General features: G+C 48.7%; 1 protein-coding gene across 2 annotated transcripts in view; it reads left to right on the top strand.

Annotated features, from left to right (window-relative positions):
- LOC149325144 (glutamate receptor ionotropic, kainate 2-like) overlaps positions 1-20,743 on the top strand; it is a 144,439-nt gene that overhangs the window by 36,544 nt on the left and 87,152 nt on the right. The window lies entirely within an intron of this gene.

The following is a 20,743-nucleotide window of genomic DNA, read 5'->3' on the forward strand; positions in this document are numbered from 1 at the left end:
TCGGTCTATTCCTCCGGCGAGTCTGCCTCCGCGCACCGCCGCCGCGAATCTGCGCGTCTTCTGAACCGCGGCCTGGTCAGCGCGCCTCTCAATGTGCTGACGCATGAACACGTAGGTGGTGGTGGAAACGTTTATTGCCAGTGATGTAAATCGTAGGGGGCGCCTGGTTTGCCGCAAAAGTTTGCATGATTACGAGAATTGGTCTGGGTATCGGGCATGCAGCAGTATTGGGTATTGAGCAGTCCGGGTTTGTAGTTGTCGCCAATGTGCAGCCTGCGCTATGGTGAGGGACGGAGCGGGGGGTGCGTATTCCCTTCTTTTGTCTCGGTAATACGAGAGAATATCACGGAAGGAGACCAGGTAGTGCGCGGGCCGCGGGCGAACGGACCGTCGTGTGAATCGCCCTTTAACGCCATTTTAAGTACGTGCGCAGTCGCCTTCTTTGCGCGAGGAACGTGCCGGCCACACAAATGGCTCGAAGGGCAACGCGAAAATCGCGAGCCGGCCGCCCTAGAAGCTCGCCAGGAGAAGAACAGCTGTGAAAGACAATACGAGCAGAATCGCTTTATTAAGGCGAAAGCCTTTAATGCCTCATACTGTCGTGAGCAGGGAATGCACTACCTGGTCTCCTTCCGTGATATTCTCTCGTATTACCGAGACAAAAAAAGGGAATACGCACCCCCCGCTCCGTCCCTCACCATAGCGAAGGCTGCACATTGGCGACAACTACAAACCCGGACTGCTCAATACCCAATACTGCTGCATGCCCGATACCCAGACCAATGCTCGTAATCATGCAAACTTTTGCGGCAAACGAGGCGCCCCCTACGATTTACATCATTGGCAATAAACGTTTCCACCACCACCTACGTGTTCATGCGTCAGCACATTGAGAGGCGCGCTGACCAGGTCCAGAAGACGCGCAGATTCGCGGCGGCGGTGCGCGGAGGCAGACTCGCCGGAGGAATAGACCGAAGAGCGCAACAGCCGTGAAAGAAAAAAGAGGAGAAGGGAGAAAAGAGCGGAGGAGGAGAGGCGGCGCTGCGAGGAGGGTTCTGGGACGCCAGTGAGGAAATTGCCCTCAACTTAACGGGGCCGTGCGACGTAGGCAAATCGTGAGGTGTTTATTCTTTGTATGCAGAGTAAGGTACATTGTGTCGCGACGCAGCGGCCATTTTCGGCAGCGGAAATGAGGTGACATCTATGTTGTGCGCTGCCTTTCTGATTGGTCGGCCGTCCAGTTTGAGTATTAATCCTTTATACTCGCGAAGTGGATCGAAAATATTATTTCTCTGAGTACTGAAAGCTTTTCGCATGCCACAAAAACTGTAAGGAAGCGAAAGTGAACGAAAACTAATCAGATATCGCTATTAAGTACGGCACTTTCCATTGCGCTTCAAGACTTCGGGGGGGGGGGGGGGGGGGGGGGGGGGGAGTGCCGTTCAAACTACACCAAGAAGGCAGCGAAAAAAATAAAATCCAGTCGACAAACCTTGCCCAAAAATGTGAGCAGAAAGGCTGGACAAGAAACGGCAGGGGCGAGACGGGGGGGGTTAAAACGCAACAGCCTTCTAATCCTACCAAGAAGGAAACATCGAGGAGTTTCCTTTGTTGTTAGTCGCCCCTCTTCTGTCTACGGCGCCGCGTACATGGTGGGACGACGCCATCAAAATGTGCGGCCGTGGGCTGTCCCGACAAAAGTAACAATTATGTGCAAGTTTCCTCTGCGTGTGCGCTAGGTGCGGTTCTGATTGGTAGCGCCCAATCTTAGTACTGGGTGAGCGAAACGCCTTTTCGTCTAATCATTTATTTTTAATTTTCTAAGTGAATAACTTTTGCCTGCATTTTCAGATTTCAATAATAGACCTTTCCACAAATTGCAGCGCCGCGCCATCCCCTAGCGGATCCGCGCAAAGCATGATGGGAGAAAGGAGCGGTCGCCGCCCGCGTCGTCTGCTGTCAAGCGTGTTGCTGTGTTGTGCCGCCGTGTTCAGCCGTTGTGCGTCTTCTCGTGCGCGTTGTAAATGTTGCAGCGCACTGCTGTGGTGGTTATCTCTTAGTCTTTCTGCAATTATGTGGGGATTTTTTTAGACATTCGACATGTCTGCAGACTAGAATCGCGGTGGCGGTCAAAGGTGCTGCGTGCCCGGCTGTAGTAACAACACGAGAAAGGACATCAACATTTCATACCACGTATTCCCCAAGGACAAGAAGCTGAAGCTAGAATGGGTGCGCAGGATAAGTCGGCAAGGTTCGCAAGGGCGATTTACCCTGTGGAAGCCTTCGAAACACCACAAAATATGTGGTACGCATTTCAACACTAGCGGGCGCAAGGGATACATGGATCGTCTCTCCACGATCTTTCCACACCGAGTGTATGCGGAACGGACGCCTGCTGTGATTACGCAGAGCAATGGGCACATGCGAATCTCCAATTTCGACTGGTGACCGGGGCAGAGGGCGTCACGACTAAGTACGGCCAGGACGCCACAACCGGCAGCCTGAAGGCCGCCCGTAATGCTGCTGCTTAATTTTCGTTTTTTTTTTTGGGGGGGGGGAGGGGGGCTTTTATGAATAAAGTTATTCACCACCACCATGGGCACATGGCGGCGAGGGCTCTGTGTATACATGCATTGGGAGAACGCCGGTCTGCGTCTGCTGGTGCTCGGCTGGTGATCCGTGGCCGCGGAACGCAACATCCGACTGTGTCACGCTTACTGTGTCAACCAACTGTGTCATGTTTAGCAAATAGCTCGTGTTCTTTCTAAGGGAGTACTTGAAGATTATATATTACAGCAGTGAACATTTACCGCGTCAGCATGAAATTCACCCAGGAGTGCGCCGATGAGGACAACTGCACTCATACTGTTGTTTACATCGCTGCGTACGAACAGTTAGTACTCGTTTTTATGACATAAAACGCAATCGGCGCTTTAGTTCTATTAATCAACCTGTTTTCTTTTTTACCGGCTGTAGCCGTGCTTGTTTACGCAGTGCGATAATGTGTGGGAAACGATGGTGCGATCGCACGCCTGAGAAACACTTAACAACCGCGGGCTGTTAACATCGCGCAGGACCGGCGCTTCTCGTTTTTTGTCCCGGCTTCCTCCGACGTGACCAGTACTTTATATTAAACTACTTTATCCAGAAGTATGTTTGGCGACCGTTCTTTTTAACTGAAACGGCCTAACTTGTCATCCACAATCTAGCGACGGCGACGATCTGCTGCTGGCCGTAAAGCACGGCTCGGCAGTCTGGGTCACACCGGCGTTTCACGTTCATCATATGCGGGCCCAGCGATGTAAGCAATAATTAATTTCAGGTCACTATTGCCAAAACTACACTCGGTGACCATTTTCATTCGCTAAAGCTAGTGATTCGCTCATCACAACCGCCGCAATCACAGATCATATCCCACGGACCCGCTAGGCCTAGTCGTCGCGGAAGGGAAGGGAGTCGTCGTCGACTGAAATTAATTTGGCAAGCGCTTATCGCTGGTGACTGTTCAGGTGTGCACATGTGAAATATGGTCGTTCGTTTCGCTCATTTAGAAGCGCGAACATATTTGCACCGCCGCCTCATCACCGTGCTTTCGCTCAGCCGCCGACAAGGCTGACCGTCCGCCGATCGGATTCGTCGGTGTCTTTGGCCTGAAAAACGTGTCCCACTGCAATCATATTATAGTAAACTATATATTTCACTATAATCACATGCTGCTGTTGACCGTGATAGTGTCGTTGTCGGAGTAGTGTGACCACCGCCGTCGTCATCGTTGTACACTGAAAACGAGCTGAGGCTTTCGAATGCGCTTGGAAGGTTTCGTGTAGCACCGCGCGCGTCCGACGAGTCCGAATGTCATTCCAGTTTTCGAATGTCATTCGACTCAGATGTCATTCGAACGTTCCCGTGTAGCACAGGTATAAGAAACAGCGATGGCGACGAGATGGCAGAGGAAGGCTTTCCGGTGATCAGGCGCAGTCGGAGAGACGGAACGAAAAGACGCGAGCGCGGCGCCGCGGCGCTCCGTTTTCCCAGAGTGCTTTGCGCGGCCGCTTGGTGGCGCGGCGGAATTTGTGGAAAGGTCTATTCTTCTTGCACTGGTCTCAGGAACGCGTGATGAAACTATTTAATGATATTAATCGGTTCTGAGGAAAGCAACGCGGTTCAACCAAATATCGAGATACGGGATGCGTCGTAACCATAGCAGTCTCGAACAACGTCGAATCGGTTCTGCCTGGGTGAGATCATTCGAGATAAATCTGTTGGCGCCTATCACCACATACAAAATGATAAAGCCTCGTACTGGCAGCTTTGAAGAATGAACAAACAACCATTAACAAGCTTTGCGTCCTTATCCCAAGCATCAACAAGATATTTACAACGAAAAGAAATGTGACAAAAAAAAAATAAAGATTGAAAGTGCAAAAACTCGGCAAAGACACTTCGACCGCTTACGCGTGAGAATGCGAAGAAATCAAAGCGCTGAGTCATGCTACTTTGCAGAATGATCATGTCATTGATCATGACTATGAGCTATGATCATGGGTTATGATGATCATGATAATGACTAAAACACTAGAATAACACAGTGCTCACATCTGCATAAACTACGAGCCTCGCCCGGTGGTCTACTGTAACGATGTCATTATATCCTCTTCTTCTCCACATGAAAATGGCACATACTCACGCGGGGGGATTGGCCAAGGTGCGGTGGTGAATGCCAAGGAGGTATATGCGCGGGGGACAAAAACTAAAAAAAACTAAGTAGAATAGTAGAATGATTGAAAAGAGAAAATATATATGAATTGTTAAAATTTTTCAATAAATAAACAAATTAGATATACCAAGAGTAAAATTAAATACGCTTTTGGACATGCGATGAATTTTATATGGAGTTAACAGGGTAAGCGACCAGTTGCAATGATGCAATCATGAAGGTAGCCGCAAATAGTGCTAAGCATTGCGCGTCAACCTCTTCTTCATCTGTCTATATTCCGCACATAATCCTCACGTTGTAGTCGTGACAGAAACGTGGCTGCATCCTGATATTTATGATTCTGAAATAACACCCTGTGGTTAAATGCTTTCCGGAGAGACAGAGATGGCCGGGGTGGTGGCGTTGCCATATTATACAAAGAGTCTTTGCGGGTCTCAAGGTTGCCAAACATTGAGGGGTTAGAAAGTGTTATACTCAAAGTATTTCTTGAGGAATGTCACCTAATTATTGGAGGATTCTACCGTCCCCCGAATTCGAATAACATATTTCTAGAAAAGCCTAATGAATTCCTATGCCGAAACGAAATCCGCTCAGCCAATTTGTTATTGATGGGTGATTTCAACTTTCCCTCAGTAGATTGGTTGCCTGATACTCCGGTGGCTCTCACTGGTGCCTCCCAACTATTTCTCGACGTAGTGTTCTGTCATAACCTGACACAACTAGTCACTGAGCCCACCTGTGTACAAAACGACTCTCAATCAGTTCTGGACCTGTTTCTTGTTTCTGGCAACCTGCTACGCCGAACACCACGTGTGACTGTCTTAGAGGAAATATCAGACCATAAAATGTCAAGTTTAACTTTGCAGTTGGGCCCTATATCAAAGCTCCAGAAGAGAGAGTCAATTATCTCGATCTTCTCACGTGCAAGTGATGTCGATATCTTAGATGCACTAGACACTTCATTTTCTTCCTTTTCGTGCTTGTACGAAACACAGAGTACCTCCGTTGAGCACATGTGGTGCTTCTTCAAAAAGTTAGTTCACCAATTTATAAGCGATTTTGTGCCAATAAAGCGGAAAATTTTGCGCACTAGCAATCCTTGGATGACAAAAGATATTGCGCGTCTGGGACGTAAGCTTAATAAAGTGAGACAACAACACTCAAAGCGTCCGTCATCGGCCACTGCAGATAAGATTTCCATGCTACGCCTGTCGTTGCGGAACGCTATCAGTACAGCCAAACACCAATTCCATACTGTACGTATGAAAAATTTCCTTGTTTCTTCTCCAAGCAAGTTCTGGCGACATCTCGCGCCACGCAAGAAATTGATTCTTGGCCTTTCTGCAGACAGTGCGGGTATGCACGACAAGTTAGAAACAGCGCAGGCGCTCAACTAGTACTTCAGCTCAGTATTCACTCACGATGACGGCTGCAGGCCACATTTTTCTTCTTTTGATGATCTGGCACCAATCAGTGACATTTGCATAACTGAGGAAGGTGTGCTAGCTCTTCTGCTTAACTTGGACACAAAGAAGTCGCCAGGGATTGACGAAATACCTAATGCCTTTCTGGTACGGTACGCTGAATGGTCCGCCAATTATTTAACTTTAATATTTAGGAAATCACTAAACTGCTCTGAATTGCCAAGTGATTGGAAACTCGCAAAAATCACCCCGATTCCCAGAGAACAACACAAATCAGCACCTTCTTCCTACCGGCCAATTTCTCTTTTGTGCACTTCAGTAAAATTGCTTGAACACATCATCTGTACACACTTGAGTAACTTTCTCGAGGCGAACCACGTCCTCGATAACCGTCAGCACGGGTTCCGTCGCGGTCTGTCCACAGTAACACAACTTATTGCAACAGTTCACGATTTAGCGGCAGCACTAGATAGGCATAATCAAGTTGATATTGTTTTTCTTGATTTTGAGAAAGCATTCGACCGTGTGTCTCATCAAAAGTTATTGCAGAAGTTAAAACCTATACTGAAACACGAGTGCCTACTCTCATGGATCGAAGCCTATCTTTCGCATAGACGTCAAAGTGTGGTAGTTGATGGTGTCCTCTCTGATGCTGTCCCAGTAGAATCCGGTATTCCGCAGAATCTTAGTCTTGGGCCCCCTTTTCTTTCTAGTATTTATTAATGACATAGTTCACAACGTACATGTTAAAATACGGCTTTTCGCAGACGATTGCATAATTTATCAAGAAATTTCTAGCCCTTAAGATCAACTCCTTTTAAGCGATTCACTGTCTGCAGTAGAAAAATGGTGCTCCACGTGGCAAATGACTTTGAATTCCAACAAGACAGTAGCAATGACTGTGACACGCAAAAAGAATCCTTTAAGTTTTACATCCCGTATAGCCAATGAGCCCCTCTTAGTTGTCAACACTTTTAAATACTTAGGAATTCAGATAGCCTCAGACCTTCGATGGAACGAGCACATATCGTATATAGAAAAAAAAGCTCTAAGACAACTGCACTACTTGAGAAGAACGCTGGCACAATCCACTTAAGAAATAAAGCTTTTAGCTTATAAAACATTTGTTCGGCCAATGTTGGAATATGCTGCGGCAGTGTGGGATCCCTGGACCGAAAGTAACAAACTTAAAATAGAAAATGTCCAACGCAAAGCTGCTAGGTTTATTTTTAATTCTTATAGTTGGAATATTTCCCCAACAGCCCTACTGCAAACCGCCGGACTTGAGCAGCTGGCCATGCGTCGTCATCGTGAAAAATTAAAGTTATTCTATCTGTATTATCACAATAAACTAACAATAGAGGAAGGAATTCTAGTTGAGCACACATCTCGACGCCCTACACGCCCTTATACTAAGAAAGTTGCCGCGTTTTCATGTAAAACAAATGTTTTTAAGTACTCGTTCTTTCCCCATACTATCACTAAGTGGAATGGTTTACCTGCTGAGGTTGTCAATTGCGAATCGGTAAATTTATTTTTACAATCTCTGAAGGATGTATAGGGCTGTTATCTATCCTTGTTTTGGGCCAAGTCCGATCCCTTCATTTGCTGCCAGGTTCGATGTAATTACATGTCCTCTGCCTTTGTATTCAATTTTATGTTGTATGTTCTGGTTTTTGCTCTGTTCGCTATCTGCTTCTTTTGCAATGTACTTGTCATTTTTTATCAATATGTTTGTACCCCACTCCTGCCTAAGGCCTGTAACACAGGCCGGCAGTATTTGCTAAATAAATAATTAAATAAATAAATAAATAAATACATAAGTAAGTGAATAAATAAATAAATAAATAAATAAATAAATAAATAAATAAATAAATAAATAAATAAATAAATAAATAAATAAATAATCATCTTCTTCGTCGAAAGCGCCATTCCTGCGGTTGGCAACAAAGCTTGTTCCTGGACGTTCTCAATCGCGCACATGGTTGAGGTGCTGCGGCCGGCCCGGCCACAAGAACGGCTTTTAAGGCGACCCTAGGTCTCCTGGAAACCCACTCATATATGATGGAAACAGTTCTAGTGGTATGCCGCCATAAATTGATACAAACTGCCAGTAGTTGCATCTCAGAGAATGCGCAGCTTCACGTCAGCAGCGCTTTAACGCACATAGCCATTGCAAAAGCCTTTACGTCGTGATCACCCGCTGTATTCAGAGGCATGTGCTGTAATCACACTACAGTGAAGTGCTTACACACCGTTCCACACTTAGTGTGCAACGTTGCTGAGGCTACGGAGGTATAGTGAGCCCGCAAAGGCACATCACTCCAACGGGTGTCAGTCGTACTCTCGTAGCATTGGTGAAGGTTTTGACGAAAACATCGAATGATATAAGACGACATGCTTGCCATCGCAAATCATGGGCAACGCACGCAAACTTTCAGTTAGTGACCCCTTTAGTTGTAACTTTTGATAATAGTGAAACTGCTTTCTCGACGTGGATGCAGTTAGGATGATTAGGCGTGCTGGCCGTGTACCCCTCCGCCGCAGTCACTCGGGGTCTCGATGATGGCCTGGACGGAAACGGGGAGTCGCGGCATTTGATCGTTGTCATGGTGATATATATCTTTGCCCGCACGTTAGACGTGTGACGAAATACTTTTCGGGCGCTTTGGCAGTGCTGCATGTGATGTATAAAGCAGAGTATATACATATCCCTTCAGGCGCGGCGTATACATTTGTGAACAGTACGTGCGCACTATCAAACCTCGCCTGTATGTACAAAGCGGAGTTTTCGCTAATAGGGATGCAGATATTGCGCTAACTTTGAACAATGTTGTGCAGAAAGTTATCTAGTAAGGCATGCGAAGTGAACACAAAGGAATCTGTTTCGTTTAATGGACGGTTCCGCGTTTTATGGTAGCTCTGCTACGGCTCCAATAGGTGTCAAATTTTGTTTGAATTTTTTTGCAAGGATAAACGTTTTGAAGTGTTTGAAATGGGCTGGTTTATTTACACAACGACTTGCTGTAACAAGAATGAGTGAAAAGAAGTGCGCTTGAGACCTTTGAAATAATGTGGAGTCATAACTGTGTATAGGATGTACCTGGCATAATTAGCGTAATTAATCAGCGGGGAATAAATTGTAGATTTTTAATAGTTTCACATGAAGAGGAGAAGAGAAGGGAAGGTTGTGTTGTTTGATGTGCAATCCTGGCATGCTTTTTACGAAAATCTGGCACTTATTAAAATTTCCCCATCTCTTAATCCATCCCAACCCATCCCCATCTCAATCTTAATTCGGGCCTGAAGGGCAGCTTATAACCACAGGATATTCCAGCACTTTTGTTACCGCTTGAATCCGGCATCCGTTACAGTTGCGCACCTCGAACACAGCGCCAAAAATTGGCGGGGCTCAGCTTTCGTTAAGCCTGGTAGGTTGCGAAAGCAGGTGTTTTATACTGCACATGCAGCGCCTCTAGTGGGCAGAGCGTGGCGCGCCGTGCCAAGCGGCCGCCGTTACCCGACGAGCCGAGTAAGTAGCCCGTCTCTCGCTCCTAGTATGACGTCACGCTGTGACGCCACCAGGCATGGTTTGACATCAGGGGTCATTCTAAAGGTCAAACGTTCCAAGTGGCCGCCGCTACGCGAAAGGCCGTTCTTGGAAGTAGTATTGCTTTCGCAATAAAAACCGTGGTGTGCTTCAGCTAACAACTGCCTCAGCGGGTCCAGCACACAGCCCACAACATTGCGGTTTCGATGGAGGCGAACAACAAAAACGCCCATGCGGTGCGCGATGTGGGTGCACGTTAAATAACTCCAGTTGGTCAAAATAAGTCGCAGCCTTTACTAGAGTGGTTTTTATAGCCCATGTGTCGCTTCGGGACTCTAAACCCCACTATTCACAATTTTTCGATGTTGCAGCTCCGAAAAACGTTCTACTTACCCGCTCTGACCAAAAATTTTGTGTGTAGATTAAAGTACAACTACAGAGGTTTTAGGATTGGACGGCCTTAAAGGGGTACAATGCCTGAAAATTACAGGCAAAGCATGCGAGGGCGCTTTGGGCTAGCGTTTGAAATGGATTGTCGATTGAAATCGCAGCGGCCTTAGCTTCTCCGCTGCGCACAGCTCATAATGGGGGCGCATGATGACGTCTCTGCGGAGAGGCATGAACGCATGGTTTTGACGGATAAAACCAACGCCACCGAAGTCAAAGCCCAGCGAGTGTTGTTTGGCAGCGCCCAACGACGCACGGCAGGGCGTGGTAGACGGGAGAGCAGATTAGAAATCCTATCGCCCGTGACGTCACACCAAGCTTCTCCATACTCCTATAGTGCTGTAAGGAGAAGCCTGAAATTTATTCGTCTTTTGAGTCACTATTCTAAATGATAGGAAAACAGGAGCGGGAGTTAGGCCGCGCTTGGTAGCTGCGGCCTCGCTACGCGACGGCTTAAGTTGGAGCCCCGCTCTTGCAGCTGTGACGTCAGAACGCTAAGCGCGCCGCGCGTGGCAGGAGCAGGAGTTAGGCCGCGCTTGGTAGCTTCCGGCCTCGCTACGCGACGGGCTGAAAGTGCAACTAGTATTGCTTCCGCAATAAAAAATTGGCGGGGGCTTAGCTTTGGTTAAGCCTGGCAGGTTGCGAAAGCAAAAGCGCTGCGCCTTCAACTGAAGGAACGCAGTGCGCCGCGTCTACAGGTCACGCGTGGCTACCGGCCGCCGCTGCGCAACGACTCAAAGCGTCTTCACTAATTTTTTAAGGCGGAAGCCTTTAATGCCTCATCGTTGTAAGCAGGAGTTGTCGACAGAAATGTCACGCTTTTCAATTGGTCGAAATGGTAGCGACATCACAGTGCGCGAATTTCAAACTGGGCCAATTTACTTTGCCTAGTAACCATGCAACCAATTAAAGGGATCGTATAGTGATGCTCCAAGGCGGTCTGAGTTTATTCAATTGCTTAATTAACTAGTTAGTCTAATTAACCTTTATAGTCAGACCAGATAACTAAAACCGAGGAGGAAATTGGTCGAGTTGGGGAATCGAACCCGGGTCTCCGGAGTGCGAGACGAGCACGCTACCACTCCGCCATGCCAGCTCGATGGTTTAGAATGAACAAAGGCGCGTCTAGTGAATACGGTTTCTTCGTTCACTCACATCTTCCTCCAGCCGCCGCGGTGGCTCAGTGATTATGGCGCTCGGCTGCTGACCCGAAAGACGCGGGTTCGATCCCGACCGCGGCGGTTGAATTTCTTTGGAGGAGAAATTCTAGAGGCCCGTGTACTGTGCGATGACAGTGCACGTTAAAGAACCCCAGGTGGTCGAAATTTCCGGAGCCCTCCACTGCGGCGTCTCTCATAGCCTTAGTCGCTTTGGGACGTTAAACCCCATAAACCAAACCAACCAACCACCACATCTTCCTCCCTTCCCGTTACGGCGATGTTCTAACGGCCACCTGGCCCTTCTGCTAAGCGTTCAGGAACCCTTCTTTTCCGACAATAAAGTTTTCTCTCTCTCTCTGGTGTCCACCGAGACATGCGAGACAGATACATTTCCTTTCCTCAAAAACCAATTTACCGACGAGCAAGGCGTACAGCCGAACGGGCGATGGCGTTCTGTGGACTCCCTGGCAGCGTTGCAAGACGCTGTCGCGTTCCAGGCGAAGCTTAACATCTTAACCACACATCAGTGACACAAGCAGCAACACCGCGCTTAAGGCTTCCGCCTCACCGCACTTTAGGTCAACAAAGTGCCCCCCGGAATTTTTCACTCCGCTAAAGGTCAAACGTAACTGCGGCCGGGTCACGCGAAGGTTTGAAAGTGCGAGTAGTGTTGCTTTCGCAATAAAAAATTAGCACGGTTTTCCTACGGCCTATACAGATTTGAATCACTGAATATCACGCAATCCTCAGAAATTGGAGGACGCTTAACCTTCGCCTTTAGGAGTGGGACGCGGCAGTGTATTGCAAGGCTGCAAGCGAGTCTACGGAACGCCGTTGCCCGTTCGGTGCGACGCCTCGGCCATTGGAAACAGCTTTGAATGCAGCGCATTTTTCAGGAAACCAAAAAGGGTCACCCGAACAGCATCGCAAGGTATATGGGGGAGAAAGGAGGGACTTGGTGCGGTAATAACCAAATTAAATTGGTTTCGTGGAAAGGAAATCGCCATCCCCAATATCTCAGTGTACACCCACAGGTCAACACAGTTGCAGGGCAAGTATCGCAAAATATGCCACGGTCTTGTTAGCTCTGCGAACATACCATATTCTCAAACCTGCAATGCGGGACAGCCTTGTTGATAATTTTGTGAAGGAACATACTTTCCTTGCGCAAATATATTAGTGCGCAAGGAAAAGTCTTATTGAAACGGATCGTGCGTGGAGACCTTTTATTAATCTGCAAACATGCGTGCACAAATGCCACCTTTAAATCCTTTGCACGTGTTTTACAACACTTTTAAGCGGTTTTGCTCGCTAGCCGCTGCAGGTAAGGCCCAGCCGAGTGTTGCTCACGCCCGTTCCCGACAAATCCATTGTGTCGCTGTAGCACCCGATGGTGGTGGTGAAACTTGCTACTCTTTTTTATTTATTAATCCTTCCGAGATTTTTCGCTCACGGCCAACGCCTTCGACTTCGTGTGAACCTGATGCTGCTGATGCTACGTACGGTGAAACGGACGCGCGGAGCGGCAAACCACGTAGAAGCGCTGCCAGGCGCATTGCCTAAACGCGCTTGATTCAAGTTGCAGTCGTATATTGTCGGCACATCGTTCTCGACAAACCCGATTCTTAGCCTACATTTACAAGACACGGGGAAAAACAACCTTAACCTGAAAGCACTAAAACAGTCTACTTAACACCATCATCGATCTTCTTAGAAATGTTTCGTATTCACGAGCCGGTCTTGACGAAGCAGGCAATCTCAAGGTGCTGCATCCCTTTGTGCTTAGTCGCATTCTTTACGCCACTCCTTACCTGAACCTCTCCTGTGAGGATAAAGATAAGATCAATCTTCTAATCCGCATGGCTACCAAAGCAGCGCTCAACCTAACAAAGAGCACTAGCACGGGCAGGCTCTTAAAATTAGGAATGCACAACACTATACAAGAACTTATAGATGCACATCGCCACACACAGTAGCTTCGTCTGGCTGGAACGGAAACAGGATGATGTATACTGGATTCTCTGGGAATTCGCATACCGGCACACACTACAGACTTCATCTCCCTCCCTCGCGCCATACACTCCGCGCTTATCCTGATACCCCTTCCTAACAATGTCCACCCTGAATACCATCAAACCCGCCAAGTCGCGCGAGCCACAGCTCTCCATAAAGAATATGGCACTTCAGAGGATGTGCGCTGGGTGGACGCCGCGTGTGGTCCAGATCGCTATAGCTGCGGCTTACCATCCTGCAGCCCTCTCACTTACCCATTTCATAGACACCCCCCCCCCCCCCCCCCCATACCCCGGAAGAAGCAGAGGAGGCAGCTATAACAAGAGTCATTGCCTCAAAGCAATGCGGCTTATATAGTTAGCGATTCCAAAACAGCCATTCTTAACTTCGCCCGCGGACGCGTCCATCTAGCCGCGTGGCAGATATTGAGAATGTGTACCCTAAATTGCGGTAGGCGTATTGAGCTCGAGTGGGTGCCGGTTCACTCTGGCAATACCGGAAATGAGGCCGTCGATAACATAGCCCGAGGACTTATTTGCCGGGCAAATGGCCACCCCAGCCGGGATTCCTCGAGGGAGCGGGCACAAACGTTCTCAGAACTGACTCAACAAGCACGACTTGCCCATCGATTCTATCCCCCTCCCCACCCCCGCCTATCCCACTCCCAAGAAATCCTCTGGAGGCGACTCCAGACCCGAACTCTTCCTACCCCTGAGCTTCTATTCTACTTCCGCCCCGTTTCCCACGAGTGCATTCTCTGCGGAGAATCGCACGCCACCCTGGACCACATCATCGGCTGCCTTGCCGATCCTCCCCCGCAGGGACAGCCCGCCATCAGAACATGGGAGGAATGGGAGGCCCTCTTTGCGTCGCACGACCCGGGCAACCAACTTCTCTGTGTGAACCGGGGTGCCAGTGCAATGGCCCTACGTGGCCTGGACACTTGCGAGTAATGTTAGGGCTGTGCGGTGGCCCTGAGACTTTGTACGGTCCAAACTCGCTTGCATAATAAAAATTCAGGGGGCACTTCTTTCCGTCCTTTTCTCTCTCTCTCTCAGGGGGCACTTTGTTGACCTAAAGTGCGGTGAGGCGAAAGCCTTAAGCGCACTGTTGCTGCTTGTGTCACTGATGTGTGGTTAAGATTTTAAGCTTCGCCTCTAAGAGTGGAACGCGACAGCGTCTTGCAACGCTGCCAGGGAGTCCACAGAACGCCATCGCCCGTTCAGTTTTACGCCTTGCTCGTCGGTAAATTGGTTTTTGACGAAATGGAATGTATCTGTCTCGCATACCTTGGTGAACACCTGAACCTCGCCGTAACGGGAAGGGACGAAGATGGGAGTGAACGAAGACACCGTATTATCCAGACGCGCCTTTGTTCATTCCAAACCATCGAGCTGGCATGGCGGAGTGGTAGCGTGCTCGTCTCGCACTTCGCAGACCGGGGTTCGATTCCCGAGCTGGACCAGTTTCCTACTCGGTTTTATTTATTTATCTGACCTGACTAGAAAGGTTAATTAGGCTAATTAGGGGATTAAGCAATTAACTCAACTCATTCCCACTTACATGGAGCATCACTATACGACCCTGTAATTGGTTGCATGGTTACTAACGAAAGTACAATTTGCCCCGTTTGAAATTCGCGCGCTGTGACGTCACGACTCTTTCGACCAATTGAAAAGCGTGACATTTCTGTCGACAACTTCTGCTTACAACGATGAGGCATTAAAGGCTTCCGCCTTAAAAAATGTTCCATCCATCCATCCGATGCCACGAACGCCAGCATAGCTTCCGCGCCGAACGAACGGGCAGAAAGCCGCAAGCTTCGTGCTGAACGCGCCTTGGATGTGCGCTGCGTTGTTTGCCGCTCACCGCGTGATTCCTGCCTCCCCGTACGGTCCCACTGCGCCGAACGAGACCAGCGGGAGGCGCTACCGTCGCGCGCTATCTGTTGGGGCAGTAGCGTACGTTGCGAAGAGGAGGAGGGATAGGTTTTAGTGGGCGCCGCCTGATGGCGCTCCATGCGCGTCAAGCGAAACCTGAACTTGCTGTTTCTTTTGTCGATAAGATTCCCATTTTTTTCCTATTCCCCCCCCCCCCCCCCAGTTATCTGTAGAGGAAATAGGAAAAAAAATGGGAATCTTATCTACAAAAGAAACAGCAAGTTCAGGTCCTAGTCCAGGCTAAAATAAAGCAGTCCTCTGATAAATGGCTGGCTGAAGTTCGCGAGGCAAATAAAGGGGGGCCAAGAAAATTCTGGAACCATATAAGCTGGTTGGGAAAAACAAAGCAAAGAAAGCAGGAACAGATTATAGATGCTGAGGGAAAATGTTTGGAGGGAGACGATGCTGTGGACTACATTACGACATTTATAGCTGCGTCTTTTAGCGACGCCAATGGGGTAATCTCCCCAAGTGAGGCGGCAACACAGGACAGCACACAAGAGAACAGCTTAGAACTGACTAGTCTTAACTGGGAAAAGGCGGAGGCGAATATTCCTAAAACCACATCCGCAGGGATAGACGAAATTCCAATTAAGCTGATTAATGAACTTGGCCCAAGAAGCAAGGACGCGCTGATAAAAGCATTGGAGGCAGTCATAACAAATCAGCAAATTCCGCACAGCTGGAGACAGAGTAAAATGAATTTGATTTATAAAGGGAAAGGAGATAAGATGAACATAAAATCCTTCCGTCCGATTACGATAACATCTGTTATGTACAGGCTGGCAATGCAGGCGGTGAAATTAAAAATGCAGACATGGGTAGAAGGTTTGGTTTGGTTTAAGGGGGTTTAACGTCCCAAAGCGACTCAGGCTATGAGGGACGCCGCAGTGAAGGGCTCCGGAAATTTCGACCACCTGGGGTTCTTTAACGTGCACTGACATCGCACAGCACGCGGGCCTCTAGAATTTCGCCTCCATCGAAATTCAGCCGCCGCGACCGGGATCGAACCCGCGTCTTTCGGGTCAGCAGCCGAGCACCATAACCACTGAGCCACCGCGGCGGGCTTGGGTAGAAGGGAATAGGATACTCGGAGAACTTCAGAATGGGTTCAGAAGGGGTAGGCGGTTAGATGATAGCCTGTTCGTGCTTACACAATGCATAGAAATAGCTAAGGCGGAAAATAGACCTCTGTTTATAGCCTTTCTAGACATAAGCGGTGCATACGATAACGTGAACAGGGAACTCCTGTGGAGCATATTGAAAGATTTAGGTATTGGTGATGAGGTAATTGATTTTCTACAGGAAATATACCGAGATAATGAAGTTGAAATTACATGGGAAGGGAAAAAAAGTACCACAACTGTAGGGGTGCAAAAAGGATTAAGGCAAGGTTGCCCTCTATCACCGCTGCTGTTCATGCTTTACGTGATAAATATGGAAAGAAGGCTAGAAGAAAGTAATCTGGGTTATAATCTATCGTACAGATTAGGCGGAAATGTAGTTGAGCAGCGACTCCCGGGTTTAATGTATGCGGACGATATTGTACTGTTAGCAGATAGCCAGGAAGATTTACAAACTTTGGTTAATTGCTGTGGAGACGAAGGAGACGCTCTAGGATTCAGTTTTAGCGCAACTAAATCAGGTGTGATGATTTTTAACGATACAACTGATCAGGTGCTTACAATACAAGGCCACGAAATACCCAAAGTGGCCGAATACAAATACCTCGGGATATGGCTAAACGAAGGGCAGATATACACGGAAAAGCATGAACAGGCTCTTAGGGCAAAAGGACGAAGAGACGCCGGGATAATGAAGCATAGGGCATTATGGGGGTACAACAAATATGAAGTACTAAGAGGTATTTGGAAAGGAATAATGGTGCCGCGACTTACTTTCGGCAATGCGGTTCTGTGCTTAAGGGCAGAAGTTCAGTCGGGATTAGACGTAAATCAGAGAGCTGTTGGAAGATTAGCACTAGGTGCCCACGGCAAAACCACAAACGAGGCAGTACAAGGGGATATGGGCTGGGCATCGTTCGAGGCACGGGAAGCTAAGAGTAAAATACTATATGAAGAACGCTGGAGGAAATTGGACGATAACAGATGGGCAGCTAAGGTATTTAAATATTTATACAGAAAGAACGTTGACTCACAGTGGCGGAAAAGAACTAGAAAACTAACCAGTAAGTATGCCGGTCATGAGGACGGAGAAAGAAAGAGCATTAAACGACAGGTCAAAAACGCGGAAGTTAAAAATTGGATGAATTCAATGGAAAAGAAACATAGTGTAGAACTATATCGATTCTGGAAAAGGCAGATCAGGAGAGAATTTTTCTATGATAACTCAAGAGGCATTGCCCTACTTTTTGAAGCTAGATCAGGGTGTCTTAGAACGCGCAGCTACAAAAAGAAATTTAGCGAAGAAGATGACACATGCGCAGTGTGTGGTAGATCTGTGGAAACAATTGAACACCTCATAATCAAATGTGATGGTATCCATCCGGATGTCGATGCAGGCACAGTCACTCTTTCTGAGGCCCTATGGTTTAAAGATAAAAATGGTCATGTAAATAAATCTGCAGTGGAAGTCAGCAAAAAGCGATTGGAGGATTGGTGGCTGAAAAGCAGAGATGTGGCATAAGGTTAGAATAGTAGGAAACCGTAGGCAAAGTTGATGGAGAATCTTAATGAGAATTGCCAACACAGTAAACAAAAAAAAAATAAATAAAGAAAAGCTGAGCATGGTGGCAATTGCCACCACCCCGTTTCAAAGGGGGCGCTCCTATCCATCCATCACATCCATCCATCCATCGAAGAGGAAAAGTAGCGGAAACGTATTCTACTCGCTTAACTGCGACGTCTGTAGTTTTCATGCTCATAATTACTAATATACACCACAGTACATGTCTCTGAAGCACCCTTCTAAGACAACACCGTATTCACTAGACGCGCATTTGTTCATTCCGAACCATCGAGCTGGCACGGCGGAGTGGTTAGCGTGCTCGTCTCGCACTCCGGAGGCCCTGGTTCAATTCCCCAACTCGACCAATTTCCTACACGGTTTTATTTATAAATGCTTCTGGGATTTTTCGCTCACGGCCAAAGCCGCCGACGCCGACGACGACACAGCGGCTTTTGTGTGACACGGGGCCCTTAACGCTGTGGCGTTAAAAAGGTGCAGTTGACCTCGGGTGTCCTAAAGCTGCGCGTGGGTTATGAGAGACGACGTAGTGGAGGTTCTGGATTAAGTCCGCCCAAAGGGGCCGCATTAAAGCGTACTGGCATTGCATAGCACGCTGGAGTTTGAATGCGAAAGCAATGAAACTCCAGCGGCGTCCTTGAGAGTCTTGTGTAGTGGTTTGTCAAGTGTGCTTCTCGGAGCTCCACGAAGGTGTTGACCATCCCCAGACCCAGGAAGCGCTGGTTGGACGTGGTGACCGGCAGGTCGAGAGCACGCTTGTAGATCTTACGGAGAACCACCTCAAGGGCTTCCTCGTCACATTTGAGAAGGTGGAGGTAAAGAGTCGAGTACAAGACTCGACTGGTTACGAATGCGTGCGCCAGCCGCAAGGCATCTTTGCACCGTAACTCCTCGCGGTTATTGGAAACCCGGCGGATCATGCGGCCCACCTGGTCCCCCACCTTGCGCAATTTGGCCAGTGTTGTGTCGACACGGCGGTGTTTATTATGCGAAGAATATTACAATAGGTAACCCAAGCCCTTCTTGACGGTTACACGCCGTGCACACCACGTGACACAATCACGTCACGACAGATGAGAGACGGGGCTCCAACTCGTGCCGTCGCTGCGGTTGCACGCCGTGCAGACCACGTGGTATGGTGACGTCACACCACGTGACACAAAGACGTCACGACAGATGAGAGACAGGGCTCCAACTTGTGCCATCGCTGCGGTTGCACGCCGTGCAGACCACGTGGTATGGTGACGTCACACAACGTGACACAATGACGTCACGACAGATCGCCGCCACGCGCTGGGAGAGGGAGAACGATGCCATCGCACAGACGCCGGTATGTCCTCGAGCGGCATTCCCGCGCATTTCGAACGCGCGTTCACACTCGGTGTAGGTGAAACGCTCGCTCCACCGGGCAGGCGGACGCGGCTTCCGTGGCTGTAACGGACACGTGTCGTGTTCGTATCAGTGCCGCGCATCAGTTATTGCATCGCGCCGATGCGCAACAGTAATGCGCAGTAGGTTACAGCGTCCCGCTCGGCTCGCCCAGAACGCCGGCGCGCGTCCCGCTCGGCTTGCCCAGAACGCCGGCACGCGTCCCGCTCGGCTCGCCCAGAACGCCGGCGCGCGTCCCACGCGGCTGGCCCAGAACGCCGGCAAGCGTCGTGCCTATAAAAGCTGTGCCTTCAATAAACAGTGGTTAATTCTTGCACTGACCATGCTGCTGTAAGCGTCGTCCTCCGGCTGGTTACATGGTGTCAGAAGTGGCCCTTTGAGGCCTATGGAAATCGACCCTGCGTCCGGCGTGCGATGGACCTGCTGAAGACACCAGAGCCATTGCGGCTGACTGGTAACGTAACAGAAAACTGGAAGCGTTTTAAGCAGAAATTCGAGTTATTTCTGCAGGCGACGGAGACTAAGGACCAGCCCAGATCGGATGCATCCAAGGCGGCACTCCTGTTGAGCATCGCTGGCGACGACGCTTTGGACGTCTTCAACAACTTCCAGTTTGGCGACAATGAAGACAAGACGAACTACAGCACCTTGGTGAGCAAGTTTGATGCTTATTGTGCCGAAGTTAGCAATGAAGTACATGAAAGATACGTATTCCGTTCAAGAAAGCAAGCGGAGGGAGAACCTTTTGAAAAATTTGTTCGTGACTTGAAAAAGCAAGCGGCACAGTGCAACTTTGGCACGCTGCAAGAATCGATGATAAGGGACCAGATTGTATTTGGCACGTGTAATCCTCGACTACGTGAAAAGATGCTGCGGGACAACCAGCTCACGTTGAAAAAAGCAGAGGAAATGTGCAGAGCAGCAGAGACGCTAGCACAGCGGAATGAAGTTTGGCACAGAGGGGACGACAGTGTCGACGCGATTTCGAGGCGCGCGGCTCCCTCGAAAGAAGGGAAAGAAGCAAAAAAACAGTTTCGTTGTCGTAAGTGCAACCGCTGGCACAAACCTAAGCAATGCCCAGCTTTTGGAAAGAAGTGTCGTTTGTGTCACAAGCTGAACCATTTCGCAAATTGCTGCGCGTCAGCCGGGGTCAGTGAAGTGCGAGAACAGCAAGACGCGGACTTTGACATCCTAGAAGTCACCACGGCAAAGCGCGAGAGGGATTGGATGGTCAAGGCTCAAGTTCGTAACTGTGCGATCCGTTTTAAAGTGGACACCGGATCGCAAGCAAGCTTGTTTCCTATGTCGATTTACCAAAAACTGCGGGGAGCAGAAGAACTGAAGCCGACTAATTCGATCCTGCGGGCGTATAACGGAGGCATCATAACGTGTTTTGG

This window comes from Amblyomma mixtum, chromosome 10 (genome assembly GCF_055824585.1).
Source record: "Amblyomma mixtum isolate Tamu chromosome 10, ASM5582458v1, whole genome shotgun sequence".
NCBI classification, from domain to species: domain Eukaryota; kingdom Metazoa; phylum Arthropoda; class Arachnida; order Ixodida; family Ixodidae; genus Amblyomma; species Amblyomma mixtum.